Source organism: Pinus tabuliformis, chromosome 4_2 (assembly GCF_031772625.1).
Source record: "Pinus tabuliformis cultivar Carrire ecotype Pingquan chromosome 4_2, CPIR1, whole genome shotgun sequence".
In the NCBI taxonomy this organism is placed as follows: Eukaryota; Viridiplantae; Streptophyta; class Pinopsida; order Pinales; family Pinaceae; genus Pinus; species Pinus tabuliformis.
This window is the reverse complement of record NC_142304.1, coordinates 822,541,372-822,564,437: the sequence shown is the minus strand read 5'-3', so window position 1 is coordinate 822,564,437 and position 23,066 is coordinate 822,541,372.

Below are 23,066 nucleotides of genomic sequence, written 5' to 3'. Positions count from 1 at the left end.
TTGATAATCATAACTTTTGTTTTGTCAGTGTTAACAATCATACCCATGGTAGAGCAAAAATCCTTAAGAAGCCTGAGTTGCTTATCAAGATCAGATGGGCACCTTGTGAGAAGAACAATACCGTCAGCATAGAGAAGAAGGATGACGACTATCCCAGGTAAGATCGTGCCAGCACATCCTACTTCCTCTAAATAACCTTCGAGCTTGTCGATGTAAATGCCAAATAGGGTAGAGAGGGGGCAACCTTGTTTAACTCCGATATTACACTTAATATCTTTCAACCACCTCTCATTGCTATTTAGCTTGACAATTACATTCTCGTATAACCTTATAGCGGCAACTCTTAACTCGAAAGGAACCTTTAGCTCTTCTAATCTATCCCAAAGGTTGTTTTTAGGATCTGTATCAAAAACCTTTCTAAAGTCCGCAAAGCAACAAAAGAGACTGGATTTATCATTACGACATTCCTCCACAATGATCCTAAGCGTAATGAGGTGGTCTGTTGTTGAGTGATGCCTTCTGGAACCCGCTTGGCCTTTAGCCCGTTTACCTTCACTTTCAAGCCATATGCTCAACTTCTTTTCCAAAATACTACCATATAACTTGGCTAAGAGAGGGCTGATCATAATTGTCCGATAATTAGAGGGGTTATTTGTATCCCCAGTTTTAAAAAAAGGGATAATGAGGCTCTCAGTCCATGGTTTAGGGAACCCTTGCTTGACCGCTTGATTGAAAAGCTTGTGGATGTGGGGGATGAGGACATGACCTCCAATTTTTAAGATTTTTGCCTGGTAACCTTCAATGTCCTTAGCTTTCCCATTATCTAGGCGATTAACCCCAAACTCAATGTCTTCTAAAGAGAAAACTTCTTTCGTGTGAGCAGGGTTTCAAAGTTATCCATGACATTTGGAGATTCATAAATCTTTTTAAGATAGGAATTCCAATCGTGTAGAGCAATTTTATTATTATCTTTAGTTTTCCTAGTCAGAATCTGCCTCCAAAATTTCTTAGGAGCTACCTTAGAGAGGTGTAAGAGATTCTCTTGCCTTTGATGAATGTACTGCCTCTTTTTCCTTTTAGTTAGGGCTTTGTATATTTTTATCTTGCCCATTCTAAGAGATTCATCAACAACTTCCTTAATTGCCCTCCTCGCACTTTTACAATCTTTGTCATACCATGGGTTGGTTTTGCTAATTCTTTTATTATTTGAAACTTCAATTGAGAACTTGTTAATAGAATATGAGAGGGTTGTAGTAAAATTATGATAGAGGTCTTCTATGTTGTCTATACTGGATAAATGAAGCAAATTAGTTTTTATTTCATTTAGAAAGAGATCGTTTTTATTTATATCAAATATTAATTTCTTTTGGCTATAAGGATTATTTTCTATGTGATCTCTATGCATGACAAAATTGAGAGTTATAAGTAAAGGCCTATGATCAGAGTCAGGCTCGTGTTCATTTAAAATGTCAAAATTTATTATTTCGTTGTATAACGAGAGATCGAAAATAACATAGTCTACCACGCTACTACCAAGCCCATGGATGCAGGTCATCTTGCTAGAATGGGGCCACTTCTTTAGACGATTGCAAATTATGAGATCCTGAGCACTACAGAGCTTGACTAGCTCTGACCCAAACAAATTCTCCCCGAGGTATTCAGAGCTCCTTTTGTACCCACTAGCCAGAGTATGGTCTTCATTTAACCAAAGAGGATTAGGGTTGGAATGATTGCTTAGAATAATAACTTGGTTGCTTGAAGTTCGAGCATTAAAGTCACCTATTGAAAGGATATTACCTTCATTCCTTAGGCCAGAAATATCATTCTCTAAACCATTGTAAGGACTATTTTTATCTAGATTCTTCTTCTTATAGAGGTTAGAATTGATGGGGGGAAATAACATATTGCTATGTAGGTCTTTTTATTATTAATGTCACTGATCTCTATCCAACTATATTGGTTGTAAGGGTCGTTTTTATAAATCCTAGCATGGGGGGAGATGTTCTTCTTAATGTAACAAGCTATTCCCCTAATGCCTCTACGGGAGGATCGCTTGTTCCAGGTAGACCATAGCGTAAAGCCATCTATGTTAGGGACCTTAGATTCTTCGTGCTCCCATGTTTCAACAAGCAACATAATATAAGCATTATTTAAGATTCAACTTAGCTTGGGGCCTTTGTTCCATGGAAAACCCCAACAGTTCCAAGAAAGAATCCGGAGCATGTTGAATTGCTATTTATTACTATCTTTTTGGTTTTTATCTCAAATTAAGTCTTTTCTATTTCTGATTATTGCTCATTTTCCTTCCTTTCTAGCTTCTTTTACCTTTTGAACCTCCTTTCTTAATTCTGCTTGATCTTCTGGAATGAGATCTTCATTTATAAATATTCTTGTTCCTTTTAGACTTGAGGTTTTACTAAGTATGTCGTACTTATGATTAGTAGAGCTCACCTTTATTCGGATCAGTCTTCCTTTGTTCTTGGTTAATTTCCCCAACCTTGTTGCTTCTGTGAGACACGTTGTTTCAATTTGTATTCTATTATGTAATTCTGTCTGGGTTATGGCTAAAGTATCCTCATCTACCTCCTCTTTTAAACAAAAGACTATAAGGTTCAAGGCCCTTTTGTTATGCTTGTGGTCTAATTCTATTGATTTTTTCATTTCAACTTTAATTGGTTTGATATCTAATTTATCTACCACATTATTTAGGGTGAGGCGGCTATTAACTTTTTCTTCTAGTTCTTTAATCATGTCTTTCATTTTAAGACTCTCTAAAGTATCAACATCTCCTTGCTGGGATGTTTGGTTAGTATCTTGGTTTTGTTTTTCTATAACCTACAACCTAGTCTCCATTGCCTCCATTTTATTCTCCAGTAGTTCTATTTTATTTTCTATTTGTATTTGGATCGTGTCTTCAAGAGATGCAAATTTATTTTCTAGCATGGCTTCTAACTCTGTTTGTAGCTTGGCTTCTCTTTCTTCTCTACGTTTCTCTAAAGACTCTATATACTCATAAAGGCCTTGTAGAGTGATTGTGCTAGGTCTGCCTTTGGTAATCTTTGGTAGCTGTGGTGAAATATTCATACTTGAAAATATATGATCAAATATGTATTAGAAAAAGATAAGGAATGTCTGCACCTGATATCAGCGAACCTGACTGCAGATCGCACGTGCCCACCGCAGCCCGCAGACCTGATTGGATCGGGAACAATATTCTCAAGAACAATGGTCGTTGCAATGTGCCTTACTTCGTCAGTTCACGCTTTATGATTTATGATCTGAAAGAGTGCGATCTGTGAAGATAATGTATGTGAGCCTCAGAATATATACCACGCTAGCCTCAGAATCTATATTCAATAAAAATACCTGAGCTTAAGAGTGTGATCCGAGCTCAAGAGTGTGATTTATGATTTATGATCTGAAAGAGTGCGATCTGAGCTCAAGAGTGTGATCTGCGAATATAATGTATGCGAGCCGAGTATAATGTATGCGAGCCTTAGAATATAGATTTGAAAGAGTACGATCTGCGAATATAATGTATGCGAGCCTCAAGAATATATACCACGCTAGCCGCAGAATCTATATTCAATAAAAATACCCGAGCTCATGAGTGTGATTTAGGATATTTGAACCACAAAGGTATATTGAACCTTGATATTCATTGAAGAACGCAACCCGAATATATATTATAGATGTTGGTGTTAGACCGCAGAAAGACCGAATATATTTAATTTAAAAACATAATTGACCCCTCAATGGATATTATACAATTTCTTTTGGATAAGGTTGAAGGGGATTGGACCATGTGAAGGGGGGTTTCTTCGGAGGGAAGAAACCTCTCCTATAAAACAAAATATAAAATTGGAATAGGAGGGGGGTCGGGACCTTTTTTGTATAAAAAGTTGGACGAGAAAACTTGAGAATTTGGCTAGACAGACATTGGGAGTTTTAGGAGATTTGGGAGACGAGCATTGGGTTTGGGTTCTTAATTATTTGACCTACAGAAATTAGGCACTTTTATTGGATTTTTGGGCATAGGAGCTAAAAGACTTCGATCTCGAAGTCTTCTAGGTATGGGAGCTGGAGAGGCTTGTCCCAGATTCGTTGGGTGGAATTAGCCTATTTGGAAGCGAAGCGGGAGCTCATAACTTGGATACAAGTTTAAGCCAGGGATCCACATCAACTAGGACAAACCAAGTATGAGGGAATGCTTATTTAGCGTTCGTTAAATTAAATGTCATATGAAAATATTTTTTTATATGATAGAGATTAACTAAAAACCTAGTCCCTATGCATGGTATATCTAGAAATGAACATATAATTTTACTTGATTGTGAGCGAAATTGATGTTGAATTTCCACAACCTTGGGTCTAGGATAGAGTCTTAAAAGCACTGACGCTACGAAACCAAGAATCTCAACCATAAACTACTTTTCATATAAAGCAGTAAATCACATATGCATAAATATACACATTTTTTAACAAAATTGTACTATGTTGTACAATCACCAATCTTCGTTATATTAAACCAAATATGAATAATGCAACAGTCTATGGTATACAAGATACAATGAAAAACTTTGTTGTAGCTTCAATTTTGTATCTTGTCCTTCCAGTCCTTCGCACCCGTACTGCGCACTAGCTACCCCTTAGTCCTTCAAAGGACAACACATCGAGACTCCAAGAGGGTTGCCACCTAACACTGCTACATGTCACTTATGCTGCATGTACACGGGCTCATAAATCTGCTCTCTGGGTAGGTCTAATTCCCGAGCTCCAATCTGCCTTCTAGTAGCCTCTTTCGTCCATTAAAGAGCTACTCATAAGGCTGCAAACTTCACCCAATCACACACCAAACAACGTCCCTCTTGTATGCTCCTCTAGGGCTACTTTGGGTAGCCAACACACTGCCCTCCACCAGATCAATTACTCCCAATACTAAATTGTCGCTTATGCTCCTAGGAAGACTCTTCACCTCCTCAGAAAATCCACCACATAGCACCAATAGACTGCAAGTTAATGTGATCCAAACAGATCACCTCTTGACCCAACGTTCCTCCACAAAACACTGTTGTAAATTATGTTTGACTACGTTGTTTGTGACAGTCCTGGTTAGGGCACATACTGCAACCCTAACTCTGCCTAACACTCATCAAAGAAGCCCTTGAAAGGGTTGTGACACACCTTGGCAGGCTCCCTCTTTTGCCATGTTGCCTCCTTAAGGAACTTATCACCTCTTGACAACTCTAAATCAAGTCCAATTGTGTGCTATGGCCTGCGGACTAGCACAACAACCCTCCTCCTATAGAAAATAGCCTCCAAACGTTACCCAAACAATCTCTAAACAACAATGTATTGCTCCTCCTATACTCGACCCAACAACAAGCCTACTCAACCTCTAATACAACAAACTTGGGCCTCTTTTCTAGCCCAAAGACAACATGTTGCCACTGTAGCTCACTCAGCTCAACAACAAACCTACTCAACCGCTAAAAAAACAAACTTGGGCCTCTTTTCTAGCCCAAAGGTAGTCTTCTACCACTGTAGCTCACTTGGCCTCCATAATAGAATTCAAACCCTCTTCTCCATGTTGTCTTGACCTCTTCTTTGATGCGGCTAGGGCTAATTTCAAAGCTCCTTTTCCTTGGGAGGATGTTGCAAAAATGGATGCTAAAACAACGTCACTTCACCCTTTATTTATATCCAACAAAGGGGCTCCATGAATTAGTGAAGATACACATCTATTGGACAAATTTTACTTCAAGCCTACATGACTTGAAAACCAATAATTACTTGTCAACTTCAAAAATTCATTTCTCCACTTCTACAACTCGGAATTCGACGATTCTTGAAGCGTTGGATTCTCCTTTCCACCCTCTATCATCTCATGCCATCAAATGTAAAAATGCGCTACCTGAAATGCCCAAAACATTATTTGGTGCAAAACCCCATACTTGGGTTCCAAGCCCACAAGTGACCCTTGTGTTGCTTTGCCATCCAAACCCTGAATGCTAGGGCTTGGAGTACCTCCCAAGCTACAAAAATCAACACTCCCTCTTAGCGGAGGAGGTACTTCCAAGACTAGTAAGTACTTCACCATCATTAGCACTGCTTGCAACACTTGTCCAACTCCTAGTGCTCACAATTACAACAACCCCTGTATGGTGAACTACGCACTTCTTGGAAGTGTTGTTGTCACTAGTGGAAGCACCCTGCTTCTTCTTCTTATCCTGTAACATCTTCCACTCTCTCCATGATTCCTTCTTGGCAGTTGTAGGAGCACCCATGCTCCCCACTGACCACGTGCTCTTCTTGGATTACAGAGTCTCCCTCTGGATCTGCAAGCTCCCTCTCGAACTAGATTGCCTCTGAGTCTCTGGAACCTTGACCTTCTCGGGAAGGTGTACCTTCTTTTGGGGAACATGTACCTTCTCCTCTAAAGCCTGCATCTGCACCTGCACCTGCTCCACCTGCTTATTTCCATGATCCACAGGCTTTCCCGTCAACCTGTAGAGACCATGCTCTCTAACTCTGAGTACAATCCCATCGGACTTAGAGCCTTTAGGCCCGAGTCTCTCCTTTCCATCATGGAACAAGACCTCAAACCCCTTCCTCTCAATCATCGAGACAGAAATCATGCTATATCTGAGTCCTAGTATAAACAGTACATCCTAGACCCACATCACACGTCTTATCTCCATCCTAAATGACACAACTCCTGATCCACGAATCTCCAATTGACTCTTGTCGCCCAACACCATGTGCAACTTCGAGTCCCATTCATCTAGAGTCTCAAAAACCTCATGTGACCTTGTCATATGATTTGTTGCACCACTATCCACCTATCATCCACCCTCATTAACAATAACATGAGAGAAATTAGAAATCATAGCAAAGTCCTCCTCTTCCAATCTCTTGGTGAGATCATCTATCTCAGCTGAAGTGGCAACACTGACAACCTGCTTTCCTTTCCTCTTCTCATCATCTCCCTTCTTCTTCATTGGACATATCGATGAATAATGACCCATGTCATCACAGTTGAAACATTTTACTTTACTCAAGTCCTTTTGCTTACCCTTCATTCATGCTGCAAGTGCCACGTCATCATCAAAAGACTTCTTCTTTGGATTAAGATCCTCATCTCACAAATCTTCCTGAATGAAGTCATCCCACAACCTATCCCAGTCCGGTAGCTTCTCCCTGGCAACGATCCCTTAGATGAAGAGCTTCCATTCCTCAGTGAACCCTTTCAAGGCAATCCTGACCATATTTCCATATGAGATAGTCACACGAATGATAGCCAACTCATCTTTGACTTGAGAAAATCTCATCAGATACGAGCTCATACTTTCACCCTTTATCATCTTGGTGGACTTCAACTTATCCTCCAATACCATTACCTAGTTCTTGTTCTTATTCTAGAACAAATTCTGAAGAGCCATCCACATCTCATGTGCATTGTTCTTCCACAACAAATGAGGTATTAGGGAATCCTTGACACCATCTAAGATGATTAATCTCGCCTTCGCATCCAAATCATGCCATATTTCCATCTCCTTAGGGCCGGTTGGCTTCTTGATCTCTTTCTTGGCAAAATCCCAAATCATGTTGACCTACAAGACCAACTTGATCCTTACCTTCCAAGGAGTTTAGTTGGAAAACCCTTCCAACCCGTTCTCATACCGAAGACCTGCCTACAACTTCGACATCGTAGTATGCCCTTCATTTATAATGTGACCAATTCCCTCTCACGGTGTACTTCGTTGCGCACAAGTTTGATTTAATTACTTCCAAAGTAGCTCAAACACGCTCTGATACCATGTTGAATTTCCACGACCTTGGGTCTAGGATAGAGTCTTAAAATCACTAATGCTACCAAACCAAGAATCTCAACCATAAACTACTTTGCACAACAGAAATATAATGCAGTAAATCAGATATGCACAAATATACACTTTTTTAACAAAATTGTACAATATTGTACAATCACCAATCTTCGTTATATTAAACCAAATCTGAATAATACAATAGTATATGGTATACAAGATACAATGACAAACTTCGTTGTAGCTTCAATGTTGTATGTTGTCCTGTCGATCCTTCACACTCATATTGCTCACTAGCTGCCCTTAGTCCTTCAAAGGACAACACATCTAGACTTCACGAGGGATACCACCTAACACTGTTGCATGTCACTTATGTTGCGTGTACACGAGCTCATAAATCTGCTCTCCGGGTAGGCCTAATTCCCGAGCTCCAATCTTCCTTCTAGTAGCCTCTTTCGTCCATCAAAGAGCTACTCATAAGGCTGCAAAATTCACCCGATCACGCACCAAACAACGCCCTTCTTGTATTTTGGTCTAGGGCTACTTTGGGTAGCCAACACAATGCCCTCCACCAGTTCAATGGCTCCCAATACTACACTGTCAATTCTACTCCTAAGAAGACTATTCACCTTCTCGGAAAGTCCTCTACACAGCATTAACAAGCTGCAAGTCAATCTGATCCAAATCGGTTACCTCTTGACCCAACATTTCTCCACAAAACACTGATATAAATTATGTTTGACTTCGCTATTTGTGAAAATCTTGGTTAGGGCATGTGCTATAGCCCTAATTCCACCTAATAGTCATCAACCAAGCCCTTTAAGGGATGCGGCACACCTTGGCAGGCTCCCTCCTTTACCACGTTGCCTCCTTAAGGCACTTGTGACCTATTGAAAACCCTAAATCAAGTCCAATTGCGTGCTATGGCCTACGACTTAGCACAACAACCCTCCTCTTGTAGCAAATAGCCTCCAAACATTACCCAAACAATCTCTAAACAACAACATATTTCTCTTCCTATACTCAACCCAAAAACAAGCCTATTCATCCTTTAAAACAACAAACTTGGTCCTCTTTTCTAGACCAAAGATAGTCTGTTGCCATCGCAGCTCAGTTAGCCTGCATAACAGAATTCAAACCCTCTTCTCCACGCTCATCTTTTCTACGGCTATGACTAATTTCAGAGCTCCTTTTCCTTGGGATGATGTTGCACAAATGGATGCTAAAACAACATCACTTAACCCTTTATTTATATCCAACAAAGGGGCTCCACGAATTAGTGAAGATACACATCTATTTGGCAAATTTTACTTCAAGCCTACATGACTTGAAAACCAATAATTACTTGTCAACTTCAAAAAATCATTTCACCAGCTCTCAACTCAGAATTTGGCGATTCATGAAGCATTGGGTTCTCATATCCATCATATATCGTCTCATGCCATCACATGTAGAGATGTGCTCACGGAAATTCCCAAAACAAGATTTGGTGCAAAACCCCATACTTGGGTTCCAAGCCCATAAGTGATCCTTGTGGTGCTTTTCCCTCCAAACCCTGAACCCTAGGGCTTGGAGTACCTCCCAAGCTACACAAATCAACACTCCATCTTAGCGAGGGAGGTACTTCCAAGACTAGGAAGTACTTCGTAATCATCATCATTGCTCGCAACACTTGCCTAACTCCTGGCGCTCACAATTATAGCAATCCCTGTATGGTGAACTATGCACTTCTCGGAAGTGTTGTTGTCACTGTTGGAAGCACCCTGCTTCTTCTTCTTATCCTGTAACGTCTTCCACTCTCTCCATGATTCCTTCTTGGCAGTTGTAGGAGCACCCTTGCTCCCCACTGACCATGCACTCTTCTTGGACTGCAAAGTATCCCTTTAAATCAGCAAGATCCCTCTCGAACTAGACTCCCTCTGATTCTATGGAACTTGGACCTTCTCCAGAAGGTGTACATTCTTCTCGGGAGCCTTTACCTTCTCCTCTAAAGCCTGCTTCTTTGGAACATGCGCTTGCTCCACCTGCTTCTTTCCATGATCCACAAGCTTGCCCGTCAACCTGGAGAGACCATGCTCTCTAAATCCAAGTACAATCCCATCGGACTTAGAGCCTCTGGCCTGAGTCTTGCCTTCCCATCCTAGAACAAGTCCTCAAACCCCTTCCTCTCGATCATTGAGACATAAATCACACTATATTTGAGTCTAGGTACAAACAGTACATCTTGGACCCGCATCACACGTCCTATCTCGATCTTAAATGGCACAACTCCTGATCCTCAGATCTCCAACTAACTCTTGTCACCCAACACCATGTACAACTTCAAGTCCTATTTAGCTAGAGTCTTAAAAACCTCTTGTGACCTTGTCATATGCTTCGTCGTACCATTGTCCATGTACCATCCATCCTCATTGACAATACCCTGCGAGAAATGAGAAATCATAGCAAATATCTCGTCTTTCCATCTCCTATTGAGATCATCTATCTTGGTTGAAGTGGCAACACCAACAACACACTTTCCTTTCCTCTTCTTATCATCTCCCTTCTTCTTTGTTGGACATCTCAAGGAATAATGACGCATCTCACCATAATTGAAACACTTGACTTCACACTGCAAGTGCCATGTCATCATCGAAAGACTTCTTCTTTGGATGAAGATCCTCATCTCACAACTTTTCCTGAATGAAGTCATCCCACAACCTATCCCAGTCTCGTAGCTTCTCCTTGGCGACGATCCCTTTGATGAAGGGCTTCCATTCCTCTGTGAACCCTTTCAAGGAAATCCTTACCATATCTTCATATGAGATAGTAGCAATGATGGCAACAAGCTCACCTTTGACCTGAGACAAGCTCGTTGGATATAAGGTCACGCTTTCACCCTTTATCATCTTGGTGGACTTGACCTTATCCTCTAATACCAGTACCCGGTTCTTGTTCTTATTCTGGAACAAACTCTGAAGAGCCATCCACATCTCATGTACATTGTTCTTCCTAGACAAATGAGGTATCACGACATCCTTCACACCATCTAAGATGATCAATCTCGCCCTCACATCCTAATCATCCCATATTTCCATCTCCTTAGGGTCAGTTGGCTTCTTGATCTCTTTCTCGGAAAAATACTAGATCCTGTTGGTCTAAAAGACCAACTTGATCCTTTCCTTCCAAGGAGTATAGTTGGACAAACCTTCCAATTTGTCGTCATATTGGAGACCTGTCTGCAACTTCGACATTGTAATGATCCCTTCACTTAAAATGTGACCAAATCCCTCTCACGCTATACTTCTATGCACACAACTCTGATTTACTTACTACTAAAGTAGCTCAGACACGCTCTTATGCCATATTCAATTTACACAACCTTGAGTCAAGGATAGAGTCTTAAAATCACTGATGCTACCAAACCAAGAATCTCAACTGTAAACTACTTTTCACATCAAAAATATAAAGCAGTAAATCATATATGCACAAATATACACATTTTTTTAACAATATTGGACAATCACCACTCTTCGTTATATTAAACCAAATCTTTATAATACAACAGTTTATGGTACAATGACAAACTTCATTGCAGCTTTGATGTCATATCTTGTCCTGTCGGTCTTTGCACCCATATTGCTCACTAGCTACTCCTTAGTCCTTCAAAGGACAACACATTGAGAATCCAGGAGGGTTGCCACCTAACACGGTTGCATGTCACTTCTGCTGCATGTACACGGGCTCAAAAATATGCTCTCTAGGTAGGCCTAATTCTCGAGCTCTAATCTGCCTTCTTGTAGCCTCTTTCGTCCATCAAAGAGCTACTCATAAGGTTTCAAACTTTACCCAATCACACACCAAACAACGTCCTTCTTGTATGCTGCTTTAGCGCTACTTTGGGTAGCCAACACTCTGCCCTCCACCAGTTTAATGGCTCCCAATACTACATTGTTGATTTTGCTCCTAGGAAGATTCTTCATCTCCTTGAAAAGTCTTCCACACGACACTAATAGGTTGCAATTTAATATGATCCAAATCGGTCACCTCTTGACCCAACATTCCTCCACAAAAAATTGTTGTAAATTACGTTTGAATTCATTGTTTGTGACAGGCTTGGTTAGGGCATGTGTTGCAGCCCTAACTCCACCTAACAATCAACAAACAAGCCCTTTAAGGGTTGTGACACACCTTGGCAGGCTCCCTCCTTTGCCATGCTACCTCCTTTAGGCACTTGTTACCTCTTGACAACCCTAAATCAAGTCTAGTTGTGTGCTATGGCCTAGAGCCTAGCACAACAACCATCCTCCTGTAGCAAATAGCCTCCAAACGTTACCCAAACAATCTTTAAACAAGAATGTATTGCTCCTCCTATACTCGGCAAACAACAAGCCTACTCGGACTTTAGAACAACAAACTAGGTCCTCTTTTCTATCCTAAAGATAGTTTGTTGCCACTGCAGCTCACTTGGATTCCATAACGGAATTCATATCGTCTTCTTCACGTTCTCTTGGCCTCTTCTTTGTTGTGGCCAGGGCTACTTTCAGAGCTCCTTTTCCTTGGGAGGATGTTGCACAAATGGATGCTAAAAGAACATCACTTCACCCTTTATTTATATCCAATAAAGGGGCTCCACAAATTAGTGAAGGGACGTGTATCTATTGGACAAAATTTACTTCAAGCCTACATGACTTGAAAACCAATAATTACTTGTCAACTTCAAAAATTCATTTCTCCACTTCTACAACTCAGAATTCGACAATTCTCAAAGCGTTGGATTCTCCTTTCCGCCCTTTATCATCTTATGCCATCATATGTAGAAATTTGCTCCCATAAATGCCCAAAACACAATTTGGTGTAAAACCCCATACTTGGGTCCAGGCCACAAGTGACCCTTGTGGTGCTTTTCCCTCCAAATCCTGAAACCTAGGGCTTGGAGTACCACCCAAGCTACACAAATCAACACTCCCTCTTAGCGATGGAGGTACTTCCAAGACTACGAAGTACTTTTTCATAATCATCACTGCTTGCAACACTTGCCCAACTCCCGACGCTAATAATTGCAACAATCCCTGTATGTTGAACTACGCCCTTCTTGGGAGTGTCGCTGTCACTACTGGAAGCACCCTGCTTATTATTCTTATCCTATAACATATTCCACTCTCTCCATGATTCCTTCTTGGTACTTGTAGGAGCACCCTTGCTCTCCATTGACCACGCGCACTTCTTGGACTGTAGAGTCTCCCTCTGAATATGTAAGCTCCCTCTTGAACTAGACTCCTTCTGAGTCTCTAGAAACTTGACCTTGTCGGGAAGGTGTACCTTCTTCTCGGGAAATTGTACTTGCTCTTGCCTCTCTGGAACCTACACATGCTCCACCTACTTCTTTCCATGATCCACATGCTTTCCCGTCAACCTATAGAGACCATGCTCTCTAATGCCGAGTACAATCACATCGGACTTAGAGCCTCTGGGCCTGTGTTGGGTGTGGAGCCTGATTATCTTCTATATTCAAAGGTATCACCGCATTGGACCCCAGCTGGTAATGGGGAGGCAACGCCGCCTGTAAAATATTCGCTGCATGGGGGGTCCAGGGGGGGCAGCAAAAAATATATGTAAAATTGTCTTGTAAAATGTTGTAATTTCGTACTCAATCTGGGCCGTTCATTAGGCGGAGATCTGACAGTATAAGTTATCTTTAATTTAGGGTTTTTTGCCCTAGAAGGAAACCCCTCTCTATATATGAGGGAATTGTATTGCGTCTATGTAGATCTGTATTCTCAGTGAGGAAGAGAGAGGAGATTGAGAGTGAAGAGGGAATTACAGCAGATCTGTTATAGGTTGTATCTCTTCAGTTTGCTGGATAATATAAAAGGAAGGACTAGCTGTTTCTCCATGGACGTAGCCCAAACTGGGTGAACCACGTATATTTGTGTCTCTCTTGTTTTATGTGTTTATATTTCTGCAATATTTTGTTTTCCATTGCTCTATAACATATAATTTTCTAACAACTGGTATCAAAGTCGAAGGTCTATTTGGCTGATCAACTCGCAGGAGAGAAGGGTTCCTGGTTTGAGTGGGAGCAATGGCGGAAGATGGTAGGTTTAGGGTCGAAAAAATTAATGGCCAAAACCACCAGCAGTGGAAGATGCAGATGGAAGATTATATGTATCAGAGAGATCTGTACCAACCATTGAGCGGAAAGGCAAAGAAGCTGACGAGTATGACAGACACAGAATGGGATATTCTTGACAGAAAGGCATTTGGAACAATACGGTTGTGCCTCGCAGCGTCGGTAGCGTTTAATATTTTAAAGGAAATGACAACAAAGGGTTTAATGTCGACATTGGCCAAACTATATGAAAAACCCTCGGCCTCAAATAAGGTATTTCTTATGAAGCATTTATTTAATATGAAAATGTTAGAAGGTGGATCTGTTGCTGATCATTTAAATGAATTTAATACCGTTACCAGTCAGTTAAGTTCTGTAGGGGTAACTTTTGATAATGAAGTTAGAGCTCTGTTATTTATGTGCTCATTGCCAGAAAGTTGGTATGGTTTAGTTATGGCCATTAGTAACTCTGTCTCTGGATCTAGTACTTTAAAGTTTGATGATGTTGTCAGTGCAATCCTTAGTGAGGAAATGCGAAGGAAAAGTTCCAGTGAGACATCAGGTAATGCTTTGAATGTAGAGACTAGGGGAAGAAAAATGGAAAGAGGAAAGAGCCCTGGATATCGTAGTATGTCAAGAAAAGGCAGATTCAAGTCCAGATTAGGGATAGTGTGCTGCAAATGCGGGAAGAAAGGACACCTGAAGAAAGACTGCAAGTCTCAGAAGGGAAAAGATGGAGACGCGCAACAAGAAAATAATCATGAAGCGAATGTAATAGGTGATGTGTTGCAAGATGCTTTGATTCTTTCATTAGAAAATATTATTGATGCTTGGGTGGTAGATTCAGTGGCCTCATTCCATGCCACACCTGATAGGAAACATTTTCATGATTATGTTCAAGGAGATTTTGGACAGGTTCGATTGGGTGATGATAAACCCTGTAAAATCATTGGAATGGGTACAATTTTCATAAAACAACAGAATGGAAATCAATGGCTATTGAAGGAGGTAAGGCATGTTCCAGATCTGAAGAAAAATCTTATTTCAATAGGGCAGTTGGGAGGTGAAGGCTATGTGACTACTTTTATAGATAAAACCTGGAAGGTCACTAAAGGATCCCTGGTAATAGCAAAAGGAGAAAAGGTTGGTACATTGTATTTATGTAATAGTATTTCTAAGTTTGTTAATTCTTTAACCTCTACAGGAGAAGATACAACAATGTGGCATCATAGGCTCGGGCACATGAGTGAGAAGGGGATGAATATTCTTCACTCAAGAAATTTTTTTCTAGGTTTAAAGTTCTAGGTTTGAAGCACATTGATTTAAAATTCGGTGAGAATTGTGTTTATGGAAAACAGAAGAGAGTCAGATTCCTCAGAGTTGGGAAAGAAAAGAAGAGCGAAAAATTAGAGCTTGTGCATACAGATGTATGCGGAAATGCTCATGTATCATCTCTTGTTGGCTCTCGTTATTATGTTACTTTTATTGATGATGCAACCAGGAAAACCTGGTTTTATTGTATTTGAAATAAATCTGATGCATTTGATACTTTCAAGAAATGGAAAGACTTGGTTGAAAATGAGACAGGAAAAAGGTTGAAGTGTCTCAGATCAGACAATGGAGGTGAATATTACAGCAAAGAGTTTGATAGGTACTATTCAGAGAATGGAATTCACAGAGAGAAGACAGTTCCAAGAACACCACAAGAAAATGGTGTGTCAGAAAGGATGAACATGACAATCATGGAGCGTGCAAGGTGCATGAGATTGCATGCAGGATTGCCTTTACAATTTTGGTCAGATGCTGTAGATACTGTTGTTTATCTAATAAACAAAGGGCCTTCAAGTTCCCTAGATGGTGGTATTCCAGAGGAGGCATGGACAGGTAAAATGGTAAACTACTCTTTTTTAAAAACTTTTGGTTGTGAAGCCTTTGCCCATATTAATAAAGAAAATAGAACAAAGCTTGAGGAAAAATCAAAGAAATGTACCTTTATTGGGTATGGTGTTAATGATTTTGGTTATCGCTTTTATGATTATGAAAAACACAAAATCATTAGGAGCATAGATGTCATATTCAATGAAAAGGTTTTGTATAAGGATCAGTTGCAGGAAAAGAAATAGGAAAAATAAAATAAATTGATGAGATCACAGAAAAAGTGATGGTGCCTGAAAATCATAATGATCAACATCCAGAACAACAACCACAATAGCAACAAGCACCTCAAACACCTGAAAGTGGTGTTAGAAGATCTACCAGGATAAGTAGACCCCCTGAACGATACTCTCCTTCATTATATTATGTATTGTTGACTGATTCTGGTGAACCAGAATGTTATGAAGAAGCAGTACAGGTAGAAACCAGGAAGAAGTGGGAGTAAGCCATGAAAGAAGAGATGGACACCTTAGCACATAACGAGACTTGGGATTTAGTCAGGTTGCCTGCACGTAAAACAACATTGCAGAATAAATGGGTTTACAAGTTGAAGGAAGAAGATGGAGGTAGAAAAAGGTATAAATCTATACTTGTGGTGAAAGGGTTTGCACTAAAAAAGGGTATAGACTTTGATAAGGTATTTTCTCCTGTTGTTAAAATGAATTCAATCAGAACTATTTTAAGTCTAGTAGTAGTTGAAGATTTTCATCTTGAGCAGTTAGATGTAAAGACAACCTTTCTCCATGGGGATTTGGAGGAAGAGATATATATGTAGCAGCCACAAGGATATGAGGTAAAAGGGAAGGAGAAACTAGTGTGCAGGTTGAAGAAGAGCTTGTATGACTTAAATAGGCCCCAACGCAGTGGTATCTAAAATTTGATAGGTTTATGTCTGAACAAGGTTATACTAGATGTGATTCTAATCATTGTGTTTATCTCAAAAGGAAAAATTATAGCAGCTATATTATATTGTTATTGTATGTAGATGACATGCTTGTTGCAAGTTCTAACATGCAGGAAATAAATGTGCTCAAAAGAAAATTGGCGAACTCATTTTCAATGAAGGATTTGGGTGCTGCAAAACAAATTCTTAGTATGAGAATAACTAGAGACAGGAAGAATCACAAATTAACATTATCTCAAAGTGAGTACATAGAAAATGTGTTGAGAAGGTTTAATACGCAGAATGCAAACCCAGTTAGTATACCTTTGGCTAGCCATTTCAAATTAAGTAAGGAGGAGTGTCCCAAGGCTCAGGAAGAAATGGCTCATATGTCTAAAGTTTCACATGCATCAGCAGTTGGAAGCTTAATATATGCAATGGTCTGCACAAGTTCTGATATCGCACATGTAGTGGGAGTTGTAAGCAGGTGCATGAAAAATCCAGGAAAAGAACATTGGATGGTGGTGAAGTGGATTCTCAAGTATTTGAGAGGTACCACAAATCAAGCATTATGCTTTGGTGGTTCAAACATTGCTCTATAGGGTTATGTTGATGCAGATATGGCGGGTGATAGAGATAACAGGAGGAGCACAACATGGTATGTGTTTACTGTAGATGGAACAACTATCAGTTGGGTCTCAAAACTGCAAAGTGTTGTTGCACTCTCAACAACAAAAGCAGAGTATGTTGCTGCTACAGAGGCTAGTAAAGAAATGATTTGGTTAGAAAGGTTTTTGGATGAATTGGGTAAGAAGTAGGAGTTGGGCAGGTTATACAGTGACAGCTAGAGTGCCATACATCTTGCAAAGAACTCTGCATTTCATTCCAAGACTAAACATATACATCTCAAGTACCATTTCATATGGTCAGCGTTGGAAGATGGATAGTTGAAGCTGGAAAAGATACACACTAGCCAGAATCCTGCAGATATGTTAACAAAAGTTGTAACCAGGGAGAAACTGAGAATCCACTCAGTTTCAATTGGTCTTCAAGTATGATGAAGAAGATGAGAAATAGGCAGGTCCAAAGTGGAGTCATTTTCCAAAAAATGAAGCAGCGGTGGAGTTGTTATAATCAGTCTCTAAGTGGGAGATTGTTGGGTGTGGAGCCTGATTATCTTCTGTATTCAAAGGTATCGCCGCATTGGACCCCGGTTCGTAATGGGGTGGCAATGCCGCCCGTAAAATATTTGCTACAGGGGGGGTTCAGGGGGGGCGGCTAAAAATAGATGTAAAATTACCTTGTAAAATGTTGTAATTTCGTAGTCAAGCTGGGTCATTCATTAAGTGGAGATTTGGCGGTAGAAGTTATGTTTAATTTAGGGTTTTTTTGCCCTAGAAGACAACCCCTCGCTATATATGAGGGAATTGTATTGCGTCTATGTAGATCTATATTCTGAGTGAGGAAGAGAGAGGAGATTGAGAGCGAAGAGGGAATTACAACGGATCTGCTGTAGGTTGTATCTCTTCAGTTTGCTGGATAATATAAAAGGAAGGACTGTCTGTTTCTCTGTGGACGTAGCCCAAACTGGGTGAACCATATATATCTGTGCCTCTCTTGTTTTATGTGTTTTATGTGTTTATATTTCTGCAATATTTTATGTGTTCCATTGCTTTGTAATATATAATTTTCTAACAACATGAATCTTGCCTTCCCATCCTGGAACAAGACCTCAAAACCCTTCCTCTCAATCATCGAGATAGAAATAACACTATATCTGAGTCATGGTACAAACAGTACATCATGTGTAGAATTTCCTGTATATTCACAAGCCCATGCAATTTAGAAAAGCATAGGACAAGAATCTACTTCTACTTTCAACCAGCGTAAGCCAATAGATCGATAACAGTAATCAACAAGAGGAAGATAAATCAATGGCACATAACATAATAAGTATCCGGGGAAAGCCTCAACTGAAAACTCCCACTATCTGTATTGCATTAAATCAGAAATCCAAGATGATAATACAATGCTTGTTCTCACAAGAATAATCCCAACACTTAGTATGATCAATCTCCCTACTCACAAGCAAGCTCAAGCCAATCTCTAGCCTCTTTTGCTGCTCTCCAAGCCCCTGATTCCTTGCGTTGTTCCTTTGAGAATTAACCCATATTTAATGTGGGAAATCCTTCCTCAAAACTGCACAATCCATTAGGTCCTCTTCCTGATTGCATGCATGATATTTACAACTTAGTAAATCATACAATTGATAGTACATTGTCCCTGCACTCTAGTATCAACTGGGTCTTTCTCATAATCGAAATGCATGAGTTTCTTATGAGGGAATATTCAGTTAACTAGAGTGACACTTGTGGATGCACTAGTGCACCAAATGACTATTAACACTTTATTATTTCCACAAACAATTTTGAACTAATTTAACTTAACATAACTCAGTAAATTGAGTTATCTAATTACAACTCATAAATAAACTCATCTTGGACCTCTAAAACTTAGGGAGAACATACACATGACTTCCAACTCAAAATTCCTAAGTTAACTAAGTCAACTTAACTTAGTTAATTATTACAAGTTGCTATGAGAAAATAATTACAATTTTAATTCTCAATTTAATTCAAGGACAAATTAAATTGGAAATTCTGGATTCTATTTTTAACATTTCTTATTGCTATTTTCAACAATCACTTTCAACGAGAAAGGAATTCAACTTGATCCTGATCCTGAACCTTTGGAATGTTTTTCATGCGACACTTCTCTCTAGTGTTGTTGCCACAACAACTCCATAAACAAAAAAAACATCCAACCTGAATCAGTATGATGCATCTTCCATCAAATTCTCTGACTGTTATTCCCTTTGTCGACTGAAAACTCTGCGCTTCCGTTGACTCTCCCTTTCCACACTGTTGTCAACCCTTCTCTACACTCTTCAGTATCTAACTGCTCTAGCCTCTGTCACTCTGATCTCTGGTTGCATCAATCCCACTGATTCCTCCCACTACTATGTACTTTGGGCTCCCGTAGCAAGGTACGATCCATGAGATAAAACGTCTTAATGGTCCCTGCCCAATTTTAGCCCTCTTGGGACTAGCACTTCACATCGCCCCACCTCACACTTGGAGGTATGGCTGCATGTGCTTCCTTTGCTCACTTGGCTTGAAATTCCCCCCTACTGGAGGTCTTTGCATGAGTGTATGCCTCCACTTGGTCTCCTCTCAGCTTCTCTAGTTGTGGTTGCTCCACAAATTCCTAAAGCTGCTTCTGAGACTGCTTCTTCCAGGGCTGCATGTTGAGAGGTAATTTACTCTCCCTCTCAACCATCAAGTCTCTAACCTTTGCCTTTCTCCTCAAGGATTTTCATGCATCTTGAACCTCAAGAGCATACAAGTTATTGACCCATGCAACAATCTGTTTCACTTATCCCATGGTGATGTGTCTAAGGAAAACCTTTCCCTTACTAAAATTCACATCATAGCCCTGTTCTTCCAATACTGTGACTGAAACAAGATTCTTCTTTCGTCCTGGAACATACATCACATCTGTGATCCTGAGAGGGGAGCCAAACTCCCTCTTAAAAGTAATTGTGCCCAATCCAGTAGCACTATACCTCCCTTCATCTCCAAACTCTATGCTCTGCTTGAGGTCTTTCTACTCAAAATCACTAAAGAGATCTCTATTCCCCATCATAAGGAATGAGGCACCACTGTCAAGATACCACACACCTCCCATGACAGTGCTGGTCATTCATGCAATGAGAGTGAAATCAAGTTCGAATTGTGAAGTTAGAGCTTCACCTGCTGTCGGTACTGTCAGCTACTTCTTGCTTGCTTTCTTCCGTGGAAAGTTCTTGGTATAATTCCTGTGCTCGTGATAGTGAAAACACTTGACTTTCATCAAGTCCATCTTCTTTCTTCCCTCCCTGCCTTGGGACTTCTTTCCCTTAGCCTTATTTGCCTTACCCACTAAGGAAAAGTCCTCTTCCACTTCCTTGGAAGAGGTCCCATCTCTGGTGTTCTGTCGCTACTCCTCTTGTACAAAATCTGACCACAATTGTTCCCAATCTGGCAGCTTTTCCCTCCCATTGACAGAGTCCTGATAACTATGCCAACTCTTGGGAAGTCCTAGAAGAGCTAGGCTCACCATATCATCCTCGGAAACAGTGATTCCAATTCTTCCAAGTTCATCCCAACAATGAGTGAACTTGGTCAAGTAATTTGGAATTGAGTCGCCAACCTCCATCTTGATTTTTTGAAGTTTATCTTTCAATGCCAATTTCCTATGGTCACTATTGTTTTGGAAAAGCTCCTTTAATGCTTTCCACATAGCATGCAGAGTTTCCTTCCCATGGAGACTCGAGCCAATGTGGTCTCGAACTCCCTCAAGGATTATCTGCATCACCCTTTCCACACACTTCTTCCATTCAGCTAGATTCTGAGCATCCAATGTTGGTGGCTTAAGAATTTCCTAAACAATGAATTCTTTCAAGCCATTATTCTCCAACATGGCCTCCATCATGTCCTTCCAGGCTATATAATTCGAGCTTCCATCCAAGGCATACTCAATTTGCAAACCGTAGAACACCATTTTCCAATCTTGAAGTATGAAATGCAAATTCGAATTTCACCTATAAACTTGAACTCAAAACTTTGAAATATCATCTAGTACATTGTTCTCAGCTCCAATACCATGTATAATTTCCTGTAGATTCACAAGCTCATGCAATTTACTAAAGCACATGACAAGAATCTACTTCTACTTTCAACCAATGGAAGCCAATAGATCGATGAAAACAATAATCAACAAGAGTAAGATAAATCAATGGCACATACACAATAACTATCCAGGAAAAGTCTAAGCTGAAAACCCCCACTTTCTATATTGCATTAAATCTGAAATCCAAGATGATAATACAATGTTTGTTCTCACAAGAACAATCCCAAATCTTAGTATGATCGATCTCCCTTCTCACAAGCAAGCTCAAGCCAATCTTTAGCCTCTTCTGCTAATCTTGAAGCCCCCGATTCCATGCGTTGTTCCTTTGAGAATTAACCCATATTTAATGTGGGAAATCCTTCCTCAAAATTTCACAATCCATTAGGTCCTCTCCCTGATCGAATGCATGATATTTACAACTCAGTAAATCATACAAATGATAGTACACTTTCCTTGCACTCTAGTCTCAACTGGGTCTTTCTCAGAATCGACATGCATGAGTTTCTGATAAGGGAATCTTCAGTTAACTGGAGTGACACTTGTGGATGCATCAGTGCACCAACTGACTGTTAACTCTCTATTAGTTCCACAAATAGTTTGGAACTAATTTAACTGAACATAACTCAGTAAACTGAGTTATCTAATTACAACTCATAAATAAACTCATCCTTGACCCCTAAAACTTAGGGAGAATAGATACATGACTTCCAAAAGACTTTCAACTCGAAATTCCTAAGTTAACTAAGTCAACTTAACTTATTTAAGTATTACAAGTTGTTATGAGAAAAGAATTACAATTTTAATTCTCAATTTAATTGAAGGACAAATTAAATTGGAATTTCTGGATTCTATTTTTAACATTTCTTGTTGTTATTTTCAACATCCTGGACCTGCATCACACATCCTATCTCCATCTTGAATGGCACAACTCTTGATCCTCAGATCTCCAATTGACTCTTGTCGTTCAACACGATGTGAAACTTCAAGTCTCAAAAACCTCTTGTGACCTTGTCATATGCTTCGTCGCGCCACTGTCCACGTACAATCCATCCTCATTGACAATACCCTGCGAGAAATGAGAAATCATAGCAAAGTCCTCCTCTTCTAATCTCTTGGTGAGATCATTTATCTCAGTTGAAGTGGCAACACCGAAAACGTTCTCTCCTTTCCTCTTCTCATCATCTCCCTTCTTCTTCATTGGACATCTCGACGAATAATGACCCATCTCACCACAGTTGAAACACTTGACTTTACTCAAGTCCTTCTTTTGCTTGAAAGTGCCACGTCATCATCGAAAGACTTATTCTGATCCAGATTTAAACAGGAACGCAACAAATTACAGAGATAACCATAAACACAAAGATGCAGCGGAAATAATACTTCATTTCATTAATGCAAAATACTGAAATATGCTTACAAACAATAATGGAAGTAAACTAGCTAGGGCGATGGTCACTTATCTCTAAGAAGAGATGTGGCGGCTACATGCCTCTGAACTGTGTTACAATGAGGCTCGCAGGCCTATTTATTGTTGAGAAACAATGGAAAACCCTAAACATCCAAAAACCTAACCCTAGAAGATGAAACGCCAAACTGTGGG